Source organism: Mandrillus leucophaeus, unplaced genomic scaffold (assembly GCF_000951045.1).
Source record: "Mandrillus leucophaeus isolate KB7577 unplaced genomic scaffold, Mleu.le_1.0 Scaffold597, whole genome shotgun sequence".
NCBI lineage: Eukaryota > Metazoa > Chordata > Mammalia > Primates > Cercopithecidae > Mandrillus > Mandrillus leucophaeus.
In genome coordinates, this window is record NW_012106441.1 from 378731 (window position 1) to 397808 (window position 19078).

A 19078-nucleotide genomic window follows, 5' to 3' on the forward strand; every position below is an offset into this window, starting at 1 on the left:
TCACTTGTTTCTCATGGAAACCCTGACTTGAGGATTATTGTTTAGTGAGCGTTTCCACAGTATTTTTGAAGAGCTAACGGGAAGTTAATTTGCCTACCTTTTATACACCTCAGTTAGATCAGCTTTTGTCTGGAAAGGAGCCTGGCAGGGCTTGGCTTTGTATCCTGTTGGGATGATCATCTCTTCAGTGTGATGACTAAGGGTTGCATCCAGTTAGTGCACTAGCAATTGAAGTTAGGAAGGCTGGGGTGGACGCTGCCAACCAGCAATCCAATCTGCCTGATGGCCAACCCTCTGACCACTGGGAGCCTGGGGTTTTCTGAATCAGACAACTTCCAGACTTCACATGTGCTGCCAAGCACAAGGTGTGAAAAAGATTTCCTTTCTTTAGATTCTGCTTTTTCACTAAAGCTGCATCTTTATCCAATTAATTAGAGAAATGTTACTCAAAGCATAGCCTGGGGACCACTGCTGGTATGCACAGCGGTGGAGCTTGCACCAGAATAAGTTCACTATGTTCCACTGACAGACGTTTGCTTTTGTTGTTGGTGGTGGTGGTGGTGGTGGTAGCAAGACTTTTTTTGATGACTTGTGGATTTACAATTTCATAAGCTTTTTTTCTTATCACAGATGAGGAACAAATATTTATCAACCTGCAACCTGGTGTTTGGGTACTTGCAGTAGCACTGAATTAGCAGACTGTGAAATCAAGCCTAGGCAATAAACTAGGTCAGCATTTCCTATGTTGTGCTCCATGGAATCCTAATCTTGTGACGGCCTGTCTATTAAAAGGTGGAAATGCTTAGACAGTCACAAAGGACATGACCATGTTAATGGTTCTGATAAGTCCTGCAGTTAAAGAATGTGCTTATTTTTGTTCAGCACAGAATTTCCCATACTTGTTTGAAATAATTATGTTATGTCATGGCTATTGCCACTTGTGAAATGAGTGTTCTGTGGAACTAACACTGTTGGCAAGGAAATGCTTCAGGAAGTGCTCAGCCAGAGGATCTCTAGAGTCTCTTGGGAAGATATTTATCTTCTCAGGGCCCCTGTTTCCTTAACTATCAATTAATGTCTAACATCTGACTAGTGGTAAGCATTTTCATATGCATGTCCTCAATGAGACTCAGGGTTATCCTGTGAGAAATCATGCAGGAATGGTACATCCCAGTCCACACAGGAGTAATTGAAGCATCAGACAGATTATGTGACTTACTCAAAGTCACACAACTTGTAAAAGGTGAAACTAGAATTTGACACTCAGGTCTTCAAATTTTAAAATCTATTGTTTCCTACTATACTGCATTGAATCTTTGAGCTGGAAGGACTCTTAGAGCATAATATGTCTAATCAGGAAAGTAATACTCTAGCAAAGGAATGATTCAATGTGAAATCAGTGCTGGTCATTTAACTTTTAGCTGAAGTTTAAACTTGTTTCTTTACATCATTTTGACATCTTCTTCTTGTTATGATCAAAGGGAGCTTTCCAATGTCCTGTGTGCTCACCGTCTCCGGGGATGGGTCACATTGTCATATTCTTCTTCTGAAGTGAGTAGAAGACTGCCTGCGACAAACATTGGACCTCTGCGTTTGTTCACAGAACAAGGCAATGACATTGGGGAGACAGGAGGGCACTCTACATTTATATTCTGTATTCCTCAGTCAAGAAAAAGGAGTGTGGTATTTAATAGCACTTGGCTAAAACAATTAAGTCACAACCTATCTTCTTGTGGTCAACTAAAAGAAAAGAAAGCGGCATTATTTTTGTATTTTTAAAAACAAAGGCTAAGAAATAATCTGGTCACAATGTTCTCCATTCTGTATGTGTGTGTTTCTAACTAGTTTTTAAAATTCTAATGATTCATTAATTAATTTGTTCATGCATTCAGTAAGCTTTTCTTGAGTACTTTGGGCCAGGCAATGTGCTAGGGGTTGAGGAAACAGAATGAATAAAATTAATTTGTCACCCAAGTCAAACATGAATCATCATTACCATCATAAACAAATATTGAGCATCTTCTGTAAAAGGGGCCAGTACTGGGCACTTCAGGGATCTATAATAAGATATAGCAAGGCAGGGTCCTTGTCCTCCAAGAGTTCAGTCTCCTTCAGGAAATAGCCATGCCCATAAAAAGCTAAGCGTCATTGTGCAATGCTGAGTGCCAGCCCAGTAGCATGAAGAATAAGAGTAATCAGCATTCCAGGGATAAGAGGTCACTCTTGGTCCAGGCAGGTGGGAGCTGTCAGAGTGGCATAATTGTGGTCAAAGCTAATAATAACTCTATTATAAACCACAGCATTGCAAGGAAGAAGGAATAATTTTTCTGAGAGAATGAAATCGTTTTGGTTTAAATCGACCTCACGGAAATAAATCTGGCACTTAAAAGAGTTTCGGGTTTCATTTATGTCATGAGGGTCCATTTGTGGGTGACTAGTTCCCGAAATAGAGAACTCGTCTCTCTAGGCTGGACTAATCTTGAATCTGAGAGATGAAAGTTCATAATTCTTTTGAAAGTTAGTCAACGTTAATTGTGTTTGGCACTTTTTAGGTAAGGAAAATTATCCTACACTGGATGGTTACAATTACATTGTTATGTCTGAGAGGCTTTTCTCATGTAATTACTATGTGCTGACTCTCTAATTATAAGGAGGGCCTGAATTTTCTTCCTGTCACTGAAAATGATGTCTCTACTACATTGAAAAAATAGTGGACTTTCTTATCCTCAAAGAAGGTATCAAAACTGGTAAACTATGAAGAACTTAAAAATACCATTGATGATATAGATATTTCTACAGCTTTATTTTAAAAGTTTAGGTATCATATCCTATTGGATTGAGAGAAATTTTGATAGTTTGATATAAAATTTTATGTTTATGTTGTTACATTCTAAGTAGTAAATCAGATCCATGCTTAGTATGGGTCTTAAATTTTATTTCTAAATTCTTAGAAAAATGCACAGCTAATATAGAACTTAATTGACCTCAACTTCAACAAGCAAAAGAAGCTTGCAAATTTAAGGTATTTAATAAAATGCCTCCCCACCTACCTTGAATTCTCATAGAAAATACTACAGGGTTTGACTATAAACAAGAAACACTAGAGGTTTCTTCCTTCCCAATAAGGACAGTTTTTAAAAAGCTGGGAGAAATAATTTTCTTACTTATTTTTTTTCTTAAAAAATCCAACAGTTAATAAGATAGTGAAGATTTAATCTACAAAAGTATAGAAGACAAAATCCCAGGAAGGTAAGTTGAGTACACAAAGCTACTTTGACCTCAATAGCATTTTCCAAACCTGAAGAAACATGCAAAACTGAAGTGCTGTCTTGGTGGCCTCACAAAGCAAGTAGGAAAAAGTGAAAGCTTGGATCCACCCATGGTGAGGAGCCTATTCTCTTCATAGATATTAAACTGGGTCCAAGGTCTATGCCCTCAGGGAAATGGAAAGCCTAAAGGAAACCAACTTTTGCTTGGATTTGCCACCCAGGTTTGCATCAACTGGATGGTCCAAGGAGCCTCAATCCTTGAACTTAGACTAAGCAGATCCCTTACTGGTAACGCTCTGGGAGCAAATAAGAATGGTCTCCAGAGAAAAATTCTGTCATCTCAGAGTTCAATCACTCTCAAATTATTTTTCAAATACAACAACCGGTCTACAGTCAAATATGACCAGTTGCACAAACATGAAAACATAAATGAGAACCAGCAGAAAAAAATAGACAATAGAACCAGATCATAAAGACCTAAAATATTAGAATTATAAGATACAGACTACAAAATGTGTGTGTGTGTGTTTTTTTTTTTCTTTTGAAACAGAGTCTCGCTCTTTCCCCCAGGCTGGAGTGCAGTGGCTGGATCTCAGCTCACTGCAAGTTCCGCCTCCCAGGTTCACGCCATTCTCCTGCCTCAGCCGCCCGAGTAGCTGGGGCTATAGGCACCCGCCACCTCGTCCGGCTAGTTTTTTGTATTTTTTAGTAGAGACGGGGTTTCACCATGTTAGCCAGGATAGTCTCGATCTCCTGACCCAGTGATCCGCCCGTCTCGGCCTCCCAAAGTGCTGGGATTACAGGCTTGAGACACCACGCCTGGCCAGTGTATTATGTTTAAAGAAATAAACATGTTTCCAAGGAATAAGAAACTACAAAGAGTCCAATAGCACCACCCAACTTTTGTAAAAACAAACAAAATGCCTTTAAACACTTCCTGGGTTCCTTCCTGGGTGGCTCATATCCAGTGACTAATGAATACGGAGACATAATATCCCCTTTCTCTCCTCTTCTCCATGTGGGGCACCTCTAAAGATGATTTCACCTTCAGAACTCCCTGCAGGGTTGACTGTGTCTTCCATTGAGATGTTCAGCATCACAGTTCAACTGAGCCCAGTCCTACTTTCTTCTCTTCTCTTACACGTGTTCAATCCCCAAAGCACTCCTGTGTAAACTTCCTGTGTTCAAGTCTGTTATTCAGGAGACCCAGCCTGTGACACTCGGGTCCTCATTGAGTTGAGCCTCTGTACCTTATTGGGGTACAGATGTTTCTTCTTCAGACATCCTCTAATTTTAAGAACCTTATCTAAGGGACAGGAAGCCTTTGTTCTTTCTGACAATCTGGACAAGCTTTCAGGACGTTTCCTAGAAATCACTCTGCAAGGAGCATCAGGACTCCTGACATTTGGTATATGCCCTACCAAACTCATCCCACTTCTTCCCATATTTGACAATGACTTCAGAGAAACCAACAAAGTCCAGATTCTTAGGAGGGGGAAGCTAGTGACCATCCCTCTTCACAGCCAAAAACACTCAATTGATTCAAAGTATTTGCATTTTAGCTTTAAGAACCCAGGCCATTTCTCTTAATGATAGTGGGCCACTCTAATGCCAGCAGCATCTATAACGAGGTGGAAATTGTAGGACTAGCACTAAAATAGGGACATGGGGGACAAGCCGCTGGCTATTCCATGGAGAGCTTCAAATGTGGTGCCCCTAGAGAAGGCCACTGTATGACCAAGTTGCTTTAGCTAAAATCACTAAGTGACTAAGGGTCACTTACTATGAGCGTTGGTAGAGACAAAGTTTTATTCCTTCCCCACAACAATGCCCCATCCCCCAAACCACTGAAAATAGACTCTGATTAAATTAGCCTATATTCGAGGACACTCACACATTCGTATCATTTTGAGGTTAATGTAATCAAGTAGAAACGACAGCTGTGGGAACCACTTTAATGCGGAGCCCATTTGTTCTTGTCCCCTCCAGATCAATCTAAATGCAATTTCTTGGTATTAGGTTCTTTGCTGGTTTGCAAATAAGCTTTTAGATTTTTTAATTTTAACAAACACTAAATTTAGAAATATCTATTTTTAACAAGAAAAATAGACACTCTTAACAGAGCTGGCTATTTTTTGGTTTTGGGAGTGGAGGTGGAAGAGCAGTGGGGAAGTTTAACCGACCATGGCCTGTTTTACTGGTTCCAGTATAACACAGGTGTTTTCAGTTATGAGCTACCTCATGGACTTATTTACCTTTAGATGTTTTTGTTGGTTTGGGGAGCCATGGGGTTAAAGGAAAAGAGGGAACAAGTAAGTTAAAGCCTTTTAAAGAAGACAACCAGTGGTGTCATCCAGGCATCCCAGCATTAAAACTAAATAGGATTCTGTAAAGTTTCCCTGCAAATTGGTTACTTGGAACCCAGAGCCCTGGAGAAAGAGACTTGCTAGGCTGCCAGTCAAAGGAATACATATGCATATGAATTCCCTGCAATTAATGCGAGGGGGAAAGTCTATTAGGATTGTAAATGATCTAAGTGCTTAATGTACTTTCTTGACAGATCCAAAGCAAAATTGTTTCCTCAAATTCAGGCCTCAAAGGCTGTGAGCCAAGCAGTTGTCAGTGGGTCTTGTAGTTAGTAGATACTTCTTCCTCTTCCCACACTGACCTTCCCCAGCTTCCCCGCGCCGTCCTTCCCCAGCTCTAAAGCTGAGAACCCTGCCCTTTTGCGCTCTGGCCTGCTGGCAGCAGCAGCTCTGCACTTCTGCCCGGAGAGCAAGAAAAGGAGGGGCTTGAGGCTGACGGGACTCACAGAGTTGGAGGGGCGGGCCACTTTGCCCCTTTGCTTATTTCATCAGTGACTGGTTTTTCATGAGAGAAGGAAAAACGAGAGGAGAGAGTGAAGGTAAAAAGGAAATTCTGCAGCCCTGGGAGAATGTGTCTGAGGGCCATTCTGATTCTGGAGTTTACAGCTTGGGCAGGTTGGCACTGATACTCACATGATGCATGAGAACCAGGCTGATGAGTTGAAAATTAGCTTCTGTTTTGATTTTGTCCCAGAATATGAAAACATTCACTTTCCTCTTGATAGAAAGCAGAGTTGAGAAGACTTTCTATCTGGCATTATTTATAAACCTTATGGGATCCTTACATAATGAGATGAAACAAAGTTTTATTATCTTAATAGCTGTTGCTTAGAAATGTTTTGGGACCCCAAGGGCTTGGGTGTTTCTTGGCCACAAAACTTCAAAGTATAATGTAAAACTGGCTTGCACTGGATATGAGAGAAATTCACATTTTGCTTTGAGGATAAAGGGAGAAGATACACAAGAAGAGAAGAAATGCAAGGAGGAGGGAGACAGAGCATGGAGCCAAGTGGACAGAGAGGACCAGGTGCGGGTACCGGCAGGTGAAGCACGCAGTCATGGGGCTGGATGAGGCTGTGGGAGAGGCATGGTGAGGCTGCTCTTCCACATGAAGTTCCTTGCCTTGCTGTGTCACGAGACTCCATTTCTGCTCCAGCCTCTTCTGTTCATATTTTCTTTTCCGTGGAACTCAGAAAGGGGGCAGGTGTTCTGTTGTATGGTCCTCATGGTACAACACATAGTGTGGGACAAGCATAGGAGGAGGACCTCACGAGAAAGTGGAGACTCGTTGGACTCATGGGCTCCTGCCAGTGGTGGATTTGGGAGAGCGGGGTTGAGTTAATTTGATCCAGATCTCCAAGGGCCAGGGACTCAGTACACAACTTTCGGGTAATAAAGACAATGGGAAGTAAAATATCATTTGGTAAAATCTGCACGACGTCCCAAACAGTAGGATCCAGAATACGTGGGAACACTCTTTCTCTTCCAATGCATTTAGGCTTGCAGTATCATCAGTGCTAGCCCCTGCCTGGCACAGATTAGAAGGACACTGACCCTGCTCTCAAGTAAAAGTGGATATGTAAATAAATGAATACAAGAAGACGAGTACACTGATACAGCAATGAGGAAAAATGCACCGGTCGTAGAAGGCAGTTCATGCCTTATCGGGTATAAACACACTACAGTGAACCTCAGCCTTGATGGGTCAATCCTTCTTAGTGTGAATTTTGTTAAGAACCTGTGTCTGAAGTACCTTTCTAGGCACTGCAACTTTCTGAGTGTTTCCCTTCAGGACTCTATGTTAAAACAAACAAACCCAAACAAACAAACAAAAAAAACACACTTCTGTATTTCCATGGAAGTGATTTTTTAAGAAAAAAATAATAATAAAAATGAGTGACTCTTGGGTTGCCGTATCAGGGCAAAAATAAATGAAATAATGCCTAGAAAGGGATTGTGAAGGCAGTGGCACCCTCTTCAAATGGCACCTATTGCTACAGGTACAGGATTTCTTGGGGAAGAAGATTTCTTTCTGACAGGCAGGTCCACAGTGCAGTGCAGGCCATGCTGGTACAACCTGGACCATCTCACCATTAAGGGATATTCCACATTAGGGAACATGGACATTTAGAGATTTTTTTTTTCTATTCTTCTAACATTTATACCTTGCATACTTTAGCTTTAGAAGATATAACTGACATAATTTTTTAAATGGCTTGCTGTGTGCTATGATGACAAGACAGGATTTAGAGTCAAAAGTCCTGGATTCTTATCCCAACCTTTTAACAAACCAGTTACCTGAACTCATACAAGCCACTGCTTTCTGAAGCCTCAATTTCCTCATCTATAAAACCAGCTGCTAATAACATCTGACATTTTTACAAAAGCCTTTCTCAGGTTCAATGCTAAGTGTCATGCAATTGACAGTCTTTAATTCAAACCTCCTAGGCCTCAGGAAAGCAGTTTGTTAGTTTATTATTTATATAATCTTCTCTGTCTTTTTGAACACTTTCTATGCTTCAGGCACTGTGTCCAGTGTTTGAGTTGATTTCTTTCTTTTCACCACCACTTTATGAATTTGGCACTATCATGACCCCATTTTACAACCAGGGACTCTGGGTCTGAGAGGTCAAACAGTTGGCCGTGATCACCCAGCTGGGATCCTGGCCTGACCCAGAGCCCACACCTCAGAGCCCCCTCCAGGAAGCAGTCACCTAGTTCTGTATCTGTCTTGAGTTTCTGTCTAAAGCTGTCCTTACCCCTCCTCCTTTGCCTGGAAAGACAGAAGTTGCCCAGCACCATTCAACCACTTACATTTACTATAACTATGTCACCAGCATCTCTACTTTATGAAACCTCTGAGTGGTATCATCTTGGGCCCTCAGTGCATAGATTTGCTACAGAACCCCCGAGCACCCTTCAGTGTTTGGAGAGCTCCGTGTGATGAATGGTACCATTGGTCTTTGTGTACTTGACGCTGGAACCCCTGATGTTGATTAGACCAGGGTTGATGAGCTGCTTGGCTCCTGCCCAGCTGGCAGGCACTAGCCCCCACTTCTCACACCTAATTGGAGCCTGCAGCAACACAGCCCAGGCTCTCCAAGACCACTCACTGCCAAATGATGAAAAATCCTCCGACCTGCTTCCCGATTGTTTTCAAATTAAAAGGTACTTTGGGGACAACTGAAATTCCCCCAAGTGCTTGTCTGAGTGATTTTGGCAGCTTCTCCCAAAGTGCTCTGGCTCCCAGCACAACCACCCAGCCTCAGACTCTCCATCTAATGCAGGGCCCAGACCCTGTCTGTTTTCTGAGCTCAGGCCCTAAGCACTATGCCAGCTCCTTGCCTGCTGGGGGCTTCCTCCTGCCCCAGCGGAACTGATACCTTTGCCCCACATTGATATGTGGAAAGAAGAGCAAGGGGAAGGGCCCTGGAATCTGCTCTGGGCTGCTGGGGGAGCAGCTTCTAGTACCACAGCTGAGGAGCAAACTCATCAGCACTGGGCATGGGATGCTTGGGGGCCTGTGCTTAGTCCTATCTGTCAGGGAGGACCCTCACTGATTGAGGGATGCACAGAATCATTAGTTTTCCTCCCCACCTTCAAGGATCAGATCCACAGAGAGTTAGAGCTGAAAGGGGCACAGAGGAGCTTGCTTTTCTCACTCAACCATATGTTTTGAGATTTATATCTGTAGATACATGCATCTCTTTATCAATTTTAACTACTGTAGATGTGTCCATTGTGAATATCCTGCGTTTATTTATTTATTCTTCTGTTGATGTACATTTATTTTCATTTTTTACAATTATGAATATACCACAAATGAACTTTCTCATTAATGTATCTTTATATGTGTATGGGAGTCTTTGAGGGGTAGATAAATAGAGTGAAATTTCTGGGTCTAAGAGTAGGTACATCTTTATCTTTCCGTGTTGTCAAATTCTTCTCCAAATTGATTGCACCAACTTGGACCATCTCCCACATTGTGTGTAAGAGTTATCATTTCACACTCATTAGATTGACAAAAGTAGAAAAGTCTAACATTCCCTAGTATTGGAAATATTGTGGGGAAATGGGAGCTCATTGTTTTAATTTGCATTTTCCTACTCTTAGTTGATTTCACATTCTGGTTTCTTTGTGTGTGTGTGTGTATGTGTGTTGCTGGTTTATATCCATTGCCCATTTTTCTATTGAATATTTTGACATTTTTTCCTACTGATTTATAGAAAGTCTTTTTATGTGTTGGATACTTTTCCTTTGATGATTACACGAAGATCAGTTATCTTCCCCGGTCAGTGGCTGGTTTTTCACTCAGATTACATTAAATTTTAAAACTTAAAACAACAAAAACACTATAAGTAATCTTTGGCTTTGCAGGTGCTGCTTTCGTGACTTATGGAAAAAATCCCTCTCTATTTTGAGATCATATTCTTCTTTTTTATATACAATTGTAATCTGATCCGGGCTGCAAAATGAAGTATAGCAGTTTAAATAGCAGTAAGTAGTCAACAACTCATTAAAAGCAAACAGAAAACACGGAAATGTGCATCAGAAAGTCCCACCAGTTTCTTCCAAGTGTTTAACCTTGAGAAGATCGCTGAACTCTGTAAAGCAGGCAATATGTTTCCCTGTGTTTCTCACTGATTCGTTGGGAAGCCCTGAACACATATCATGTAGGGTTGCTATTCATGTGGCCTGCCGTCAGCTGCTATTGTAGTCTTGTCCTCTGGGATTTTCTGGACTTGTAATACCTCAAGCTGCAGTTAAAACACCATCCTCCACACCCTAAGCCAGAATGCCTGGTGCTCACCTGGTTGACTCAGCTGAGACATGGCAAAAAACACTCACAACTTTGAATCTGAGCTGGCTTCTTTCATTCAAGTAAGGGCCAGTTTACAGAGCCCCTCCCAGGGAGATGGTGCTTGGAGTAGGGAGGTAGAAAAGGGTTGATATGGTTTGGCTCTGTGTCTCTACCCAAATCTCATCTCCTGTTAGGGAGGTGCCTGGTGGGAGGTGATTGGATCTTGGGTGCAGTTTCCCCCATGCTGTTCTCATGGTAGTGAGTGAGTTCTCACAAGATCTGATGGTTTTAAAGTGTGGCACTTCCCCCCTTGCTCTTTCCGTCTCCTGCCACCATGTAAGACGTGCCTTGCTTCCCATCACCTTTTTAAGTTTCCTGAGGTCTCCCCAGCCACACAGAACTATGAGTCAGTTAAACCTCTTTCATTTGTAACTTAGCCAGTCTCAGGTAGCTCTTTGTAGCAGTGTGAAAATGGACTAATACAGGGGTCCACAATGAAGTCCTGGGTTCCTCAGAAGGAGGAGTGGGGAGAAATGAAATATTAGTCCTCACTGTCTCCCTCAGTCACATTCCTGTAGGTTTTCTGGAGTAATTGATCAAGACTAAGTCTATGAAAGTTGGAGATAGAAGAGATGAAATTTGTTTTGAACTGAACTTCAGCTTTTGCTATTCTGCAACTCTTAGCTCGGTTTTTGGTGCTCTTTCTCTTTCTCCCATGTCACGCTCATAGCAGTCCCACCCCCACCACCAATCTCTCCTATTCTGCCTACCAAAACTTGCGCTTGGAACAGCATCTGGCCTAGAAGGCCGCAGTGAATGTGGCCATTATTAGCAAAGAATAAAGGAGTGGCATCATTTTGTAATGTACTTTACATGTAGATACTATGATCATCACCCCCATTTTACAGATGAAGAAAATGAAGAAAGAGAGGATACATTACCAGCCTAGTTCACGGAAATATTAATTAAAGAAACAGATTCACATTAAGGTGGAGCCCACACTCTAAACAACTCTGGCTTCTCAGGCCATGTTGACCTGCAGGTGCCTAGTTCCCTCCTAGGGAAATGGGTGAGTTATCCTTAGTGGAGTCCCCTCTTGGGGTGTGCATGTGTGTGTGTTGTGTATATTCAAACAGAGGAACAGGGATGAAGGGAAATGAGAGAGTAGTGAGAACAGAATTTGAGAATATTGGCTCTGTAAGGATCAGCTTTGAAAAAGAATTTTAAAAAATAATGGGAAAAGAAAGGCCTCATCTTATTTAAAATGGATTCTTTAAAAATCACCATAACCCACAATAACAACAGATAAGGAGAAGGCAGTAAATACTGATGGATTTCAGAAAAACTTGGGAAAATGTTTAGGAACAGGGAGTCCATACTCATGCCCCTACTGAATCTACTCACATTCATATCACCAGTCAGTTGTGAGCAATTGCCCCAGAGCCTCTCTGCAGGGAGCCCTAAAGGACCAGAAGACAGATGGAAGAGCAAGCTCCTCCTGCCCTGGGCCCAGTGGTTCAGATTGTAGTCACTGGTTCTAGAAGCCTTGTTAGGAACTCCTAAAGGAGAAGGAGCCAAAGTCCATTCCCAGCTGAGTGATTCTAGGCTCTGGAAGGTGGGAAGTTTGAGGGGAAGGAGGAGCCTCACCAGCTCTTAAATCTATCCCAAGACTCTAATTCTTGCCTTTCCCATGTAAAGACCCATAACAGAGAACATCACAACATGGAAGAGAGAAAACATACACCTTAGCCTAGAGAAAGCTTGATTTAGAGATCATAAAACAATTGCATATGTGTGTGTGTGTGTATGTTTCTTTTTAACACCACTATAGTTGAATTCTGACTCATTTTATAATGTGGGGTGTTCATTCAATATTTTAAAGTTTAAAAACCAGTGAGTGGGGCTTCAAGTATTCAGCCCAGCACATAAGGAGCTTAGAATTCATCACTCCATCCTAACAGTAAGCAAAAAGCTGAACTAGCTGAAAAATTGGCATCTCTTCTTAGGTCTGCCAAAGAAGTGAGGTCACAAGGAAAACCACTGTCCCCAAAATTAAAGAGACAGACAACCATCTACAGAGAATCACAACTTACTGTGGCAGAAATCCAGAAGTAGAAACTTCTATAGGAATCAGTTCTGTGTAGAGAAACCTGAACTGTAATTGATAAATTGCTGTAGACTAGATGTGAACAAGTGTGAAGATTAAAACTCCAGGAGGGCCTAGTCATGAGGGAGGTGGCACACTTTCATGGGTTTTACCTCCAGGAACTCTACCAAGTTCTCACCATAAGTATCAGAGAAAAATCCTCTTGGGTTTCTGGTCAGGGAAGGGGTAAGGGAACCATCTTAACATATACCAGAGCATTTTGTTCTTCTTAACAAGGCCTGTGCCCAGGAGAAGCTATTGTACTAGAGCCTCACTTGCTGTGGTTTTATAACAGCCTAAACCTACTGGAAGAAGGAAAATAACTCAGTTGTAGCCAGCTCTAGCCTTCCACCTGGGGAAAGGGAAATATACAACTACAGTTCTTTCTAGCCTTTCACATGCGGTGAGGTAATTACCCAATTCCAGCTCACTCTAGCCTTCCAGGTAGGGGAAGAAAAATACCCAGCTTCAGTTCTTTCTAGTCTTTCATATGGGGGAAAATAGTTACTCAACTCTAACCCACTCTTCCCCACTCGGAGAGTGAAAAAAAAAAGAGAGAGAGAGAGAGAAACTAAGAAACACTGGCAAAATTCACAGCCCAGGGTCACAGACTCACCAAAAGACTGAGACCTAATCACAGGGCTGTAGAATACATCCCCTCCCCTCACACCTTACTGCTACATTACTAAAGACCTACTTACCATAGTTTCCTTTGCCCAGCACATTGTGTCCCTTTTTTAAGAAAAAATTATAAGGCATACTAAAAGCCAAAATACACAGCTTGAAAAGACTAAATAAGCAATGGAACGAGTGTCAGATATGGCAAGAATGTTGAAATTATCAGATTCAAAATTTCTTAAACCTATGATTAATATGCTAAGAGTTTTCAGGGAAAAACTAGACAACATGCAAGGACAAGTGGACGATGTATGCAAAGGGATGGAAATTCTAAGAAAAAACAAAAAGAAGTTCTAGAGAAAAAAACATTGCACAAGGAATGAAGAATGCCTTTGATGGATTCATTAGTGGACTGAACACAGCTGAGGAAAAAAATCTTTGAGCGTGAGGATGTGACAATAGAAATTTCTAAAACTAACCGAAAAGCAGAGATTAAAAAAGAAATGCGGGGAGCGGGCGGGGGAACTTAACAAAATATCCAAGAACTGTGGGGACAACTACAAAAGGAGTTATTTATGTTTATATAAATAACTAAAACAAATTAAAGAAATACTATATGGAGAATAATGAGAAAGGGGAATAGAAAAAATATTTGAAGCAATGGTGACTGAGGGATTCACCCAAATTAGTCAAACACCAAACCACAGATCCAGAAAGCTCAGAAAACATGAGGCAGGAAAAATAAAACATACAAACAAACAAAAACCCCAACTACATCTAGGCATATCATATTCAACTTCAGAAAATCAAAGATAAAGAAAAAAATATTGAAAGAAACCAGGGGGAAAATACGTCTTACCTATGGAGCAGCAAAGATAAGAATTACATATGACTTCTCCTCAGAAACCATGCAAGCAAGAGGAGAGTAGAATAAAATATTTAAAGTGCTGGGGAAAATGACCAGCTTAGATTTCTGTATCCTGTGAAATTATCCTTCAGAAGTGAAGGAGAAATAAAACCTCTCTCAGGAAAACAAAACAAAACAAAACAAAAAACAGAGGGAATTTGTTGCTAGCAGATATGTTTTGCAAGAAAAGTTAAGAGAAGCTCAGCTCTTGAAATGAAATGAATATAATAAAGGTCAGAAACTCAGGTTTCCAAAGAAAGAAAGAGCATCAAAGAATGAATAAGTAAAGGCAAAACGAAAACTTTTATTTTTCTTATTCTTAATTGATCTAACAGATAACAGTTTGCTCAAAATAATAGCAATAATGTATTCAATAGGTATGCATATATCCACAAGTGAAATGAATTACAGCAATGATACCAGGGATGGGAGAAATGAATTAGGAATATTTTCTTGTAAGATACTAGTACTATCTGTGAATTGGTATAGTGTTATTTAAAAGTGGACTCAAATTAGCTGTAAACTTCAAACTCTAGAGCAACCACTAAAAAATGTTAAAGAAATATAACTGATATACTAAGAAAGGAGAGAAAATGGAATAATATAAAATGCTCAGTTAAGGCCACAAAAGGCAGAAAAAGAGTGGAAGACAAGAAAAGGAACAAAGAACAAGGGCAACAAATAGAAAATAGTAATAAATATGATAGATATTAATCTAATCATATCAATAATCATTTTAAACATCAATGGTCTAAATACATCAATTAAAAGACAGAGGCTGTCACAGTGGGCCAAAACATAAGAATAAAAAAATTGAGATTCAACTATATGTTGTCTATAAGAAATCCACTTTAAATATAAAAACCATGACATGTATAGATTTAAAATGAAAGGATGGAAAAAGATATACCATGCTAACAATGATCATAAAAAAAAGAGAGCAGCTATATTAATATCAGATAGAACAGACTCCAATACAAGCAGAGTTATCACGGTTAAAGAGGCACATTATATAATAATAAAGGGATCAGTCCTCCAAGAAGACATAACAATCTGTAATGTGTAAGCATCTAACAACAGAGCATCAAAATATGAGACAAAAACTGACAGAACTGCAAGGAGAAATAGATTATCCACTACTATAATTGGAGATTTTAACACTCCTTTACTAGAAATGGACAGATCCAGCAGGCAAAAAATCAGTAAGGGCATAGTTGAACTCAACAGCACTACCAATCAACTGGATATTATTGACATCTATAAACTACTTCATCCAATAACAGCAGATTACACATTTTTCTCAAGCTCACATGAAACATTCACCAAAATAGACCACATTCTGGGCCACAAAACACACTTTAACAAATTTAAAATAATAGAAATCACACAATGTACTCTAAGACCACATTGAAATTAAACTAGAAATTAGTAACAGAAAGATAGCTGGAAAACTTCTGACCTCAGGTGAGCTACCCACATCAGCCTCCCAAAGTGATGGGATCACAGCCATGAGCCACTGTGCCTGGCCAACACATTTCTAAATAACATGTGGATCGAAGTAGAAAAGAGAAAGTTAAAAATAATTGGAACCAAATGAAAATAAAAATACAACTTTTCAAAATTAGTCAGATGCAGCAAAAAGCAATACTTAGAGGCAAATTTACAACATTGAATGCATATATTAGAAAACAAGATTTAAAATCAATAATCTAAGCTTCCATTTTAGGAAACTAGAAAAAAAAGAGTAAATTAAATATAAACTCAGCAGAAGGAAAGAACTAATAAAAATTAGAGCAGAAATCGATGAAATTGAAAATAGGAAATCAATGAAGAAAATTAACAAAACTAAAATGTGGTTCTTTGAAAAGATCAATAAAAATCAATAAGCCTCTATCTAGGCTAAGAAAAAAAGAGAGAAGACCCAAATTACTAATGTAATTGACAGAGGGAGCATTACTGCAGATCCTGTGGATATTAAGTGACTAATAAAATAATGTTATGAACAATGTTATGTCCACAAATTTGATAACCTAGATAAGATGGATCAATTTCTTGAGAGATACAATCTGCCAAAACTCATACAAGAAGGAATAGAAATCTAAATAGGCCTACATCCATTAAAAAAAAAAAAAAAAAGGAATCAACAATTAATAAGCTTTTGAAAGAGAAAGCACTAGGCCAAGATGGGTTCACTGGTGAATTCTACCAAGTATTTAAGGAAACAATTATACCAATTTTCTACAATTGCTTTCAGAAGATGAAAATATAGGGAACACTTTGTAATTCATTCTATGAGGCCAGCATTACCCATTACCCTAATTACCTATTGCCCCAAAACCAAAGAGATTATAAGAAAAGAAAACTACAGACAAATAACTCTCATAAATATAGATGCAAACTTCTCAACAAAATATTATCATATCAGTTCCCACAATGTTCAAAAATAATTACACACCATAACCAAGTGGGATTTATCCAGGGTATGAAAGACTGGCTCAACATTAGAAAATCAATGTAATCCATTGTAACAATGAGCTAGAGCAAGAAAATTGCATGATGATATCAATAAATGCAGAAAAAGCATTTGGCACAACCCAACACCCATTCATAATAAAAACCTTCAGCAAAGTAGGTAGAGGAAAGCTTTCTCCATTGATTAATAATATTTACAGGAAGCCTACAGTGGCCAGGCATGGTAGCTCACTCCTGTAATCTCAAAATTTTGGGAGGTCAAGGCAAGAGGTTGGTTGAGCTTAGGAGTTCGAGACCACCTGAGCAACATAGTGAGACGCTGTCTCTACAAAAAAAAATCAAAAAAAATTAGCTGAGCATGGTAGTGTGCACCTGTAGTCCCAGCTACTCAGGAGGCTGAGAGGGGAGGATTTATTGAGCCTAGGAGGTTAAGGCTGTAGCGAGCTATGATCATGTCACTGCATTTCAACCTGGGTGACAGAGTGAGACCCTGTTTTTTTTTTTTTAAAGCCTACAGGTAACATCATACTTGATGGAGAAACTAGAAGCATTCTCACTAAATCAGGAGCAAGATCAGAATGTCTCCTTTTGCCATCACTTTTCAACATTTGTACTGAAAGTCTTAACTAATACAGTACAACAAAAAATGGAAATAAAAAGTATGCAGATTAGGATAGAAGAAATAAAACTCTTTTTTCACAGATGACATGATTATCTATTTAGAAAATCCAAAAGAGTTGATTAAAAAAAAAAAATCCTGAAACTATAAGTGATTATCACAAGTGATTATCATGCTGGATGAAAGAGAAATATACAGGGCCCATTGTTTTTCTATATACCAGCAATGAACAAATGGAATTTGAAATTTAAAACACATTACTTTTTATATGAACACCCCCGAAATTAAATACTTAGGTATAAATCTAACAAAATATGTGTAAGACCTATATGTGGAAAACTACAAAACTCTGATGAAAGAAATTTTAAAAGAACTAATAGAGAGATGTTCCATATTCATGGACAGAAAGATTCGATATTGTCAAGATGTTATTTCTTCCTTACTTGATCTATAGATTCAAAGCAAATCCAATCAAAATCCCACCAAGTTATTCTGTGGATACTAAAAAATTGATTCTAAAGTTTATATAGAGAGGCAAAATACTCAGAATAGCCAACTCAGAACTGAAAGGGAAGAACAAAGTTGGAGGGCTGACCCTACGTGACTTCAAGACTTACAATAAAGCTACAGTAATTAAAACAGTGTGGTATTGGCAAAAGAACAGACAAATAATCAATGGAACAGAATAGAGAGCTCAGTAATATAAATATAAATATAGTTCACTGATCTGTGACAAAAGAACAAAGACAAAGCAATGAAGAAAAGATAGTCTTTTCAAGAATGGTGGCAAAACAACTGAATATTCACATTCAGAAAAACAAAAATAAAAAAGAATTTAGGCATAATCTTATACCCTTTACAAAAAATTAACTCAAAATAAATCATAAACTTAAACATAAAACACAAAATTATATATACAACTCCTAAAAGACAAAAAGTAGGGAATAACCTAGATGACTTTGGGTATGGCAATACCTTTTTAGATATAATATCAAAGGCATGATTCCATGAAGTAAATAATTGATAAGCTGCACTTTATTAAAATGAAAAATTTTTGCACTGTGAAAGAAGACATCAAGAGAATGAGAAGTCAAGCCACAAAGTGGGATAAAATATATATATATTTTTAATTTATTTATTATTATTATACTTTAAGTTGTAGGGTACATGTGCATAATGTGCAGGTTTGTTACATATGTATACTTGTGCCATGTTGGTGTGCTGCACCCATCAACTCGTCATTTACATCAGGTATAACTCCCAATGCAATCCCTCCCCCCTCCCCTCTCCCCATGATAGGCCCCGGTGTGTGATGTTCCCCTTCCTGAGTCCAAGTGATCTCATTGTTCAGTTCCCACCTATGAGTGAGAACATGCGGTGTTTGGTTTTCTGTTCTTGTGATAGTTTCAAAAGACATATCTGATAAAGGATTGTGATTCCAAATATACAAGGAACACTTAAAACTGAAGCATAAGAAAACAAGCAACCCAATTAAAAAATGGGCTAAAGATCTGAATGGACACCTCACCAAAGAAGATATACACATGGCAAGTTAGCATATGAAAAGATGTTTAACATCATATGTCATTAGGGAATTGCAAATTACAACAATGAGATACTACTACACACCTATTAGATTGACCCAAATCTAAAACACTGACAATACCAAATGCTGAAAACAATGAGGAGCAACAGGAACTCTCCTTCACTGTAGGTGGGAATGCAAAACAGAATAGCCAATTTGGAAGACAGCTGGGCAGTTTCTTATAAAATTAAACATATTTTTACATTTGATTGATAAATCGTGCTCCTTGATATTTACCCAAAGGAGTTGAAAATTTATGTCCACATAAAAATCTACCATGGATATCTATTGTAAA

The 19078-nt window shown here is 39.2% G+C and overlaps 1 long non-coding RNA gene across 1 annotated transcript in view; it reads left to right on the forward strand.

Annotated features, from left to right (window-relative positions):
- The first annotated feature begins 208 nt into the window (after nucleotides 1–208).
- Nucleotides 209–19078, forward strand: part of LOC105553455 — a 43327-nt gene continuing 24457 nt past the window's right edge. Inside the window, exon 1 of the long non-coding RNA XR_001008149.1 lies at nucleotides 209–365. This is a non-coding gene — a long non-coding RNA (uncharacterized LOC105553455). The remainder of the gene's footprint in view (nucleotides 366–19078) is intronic.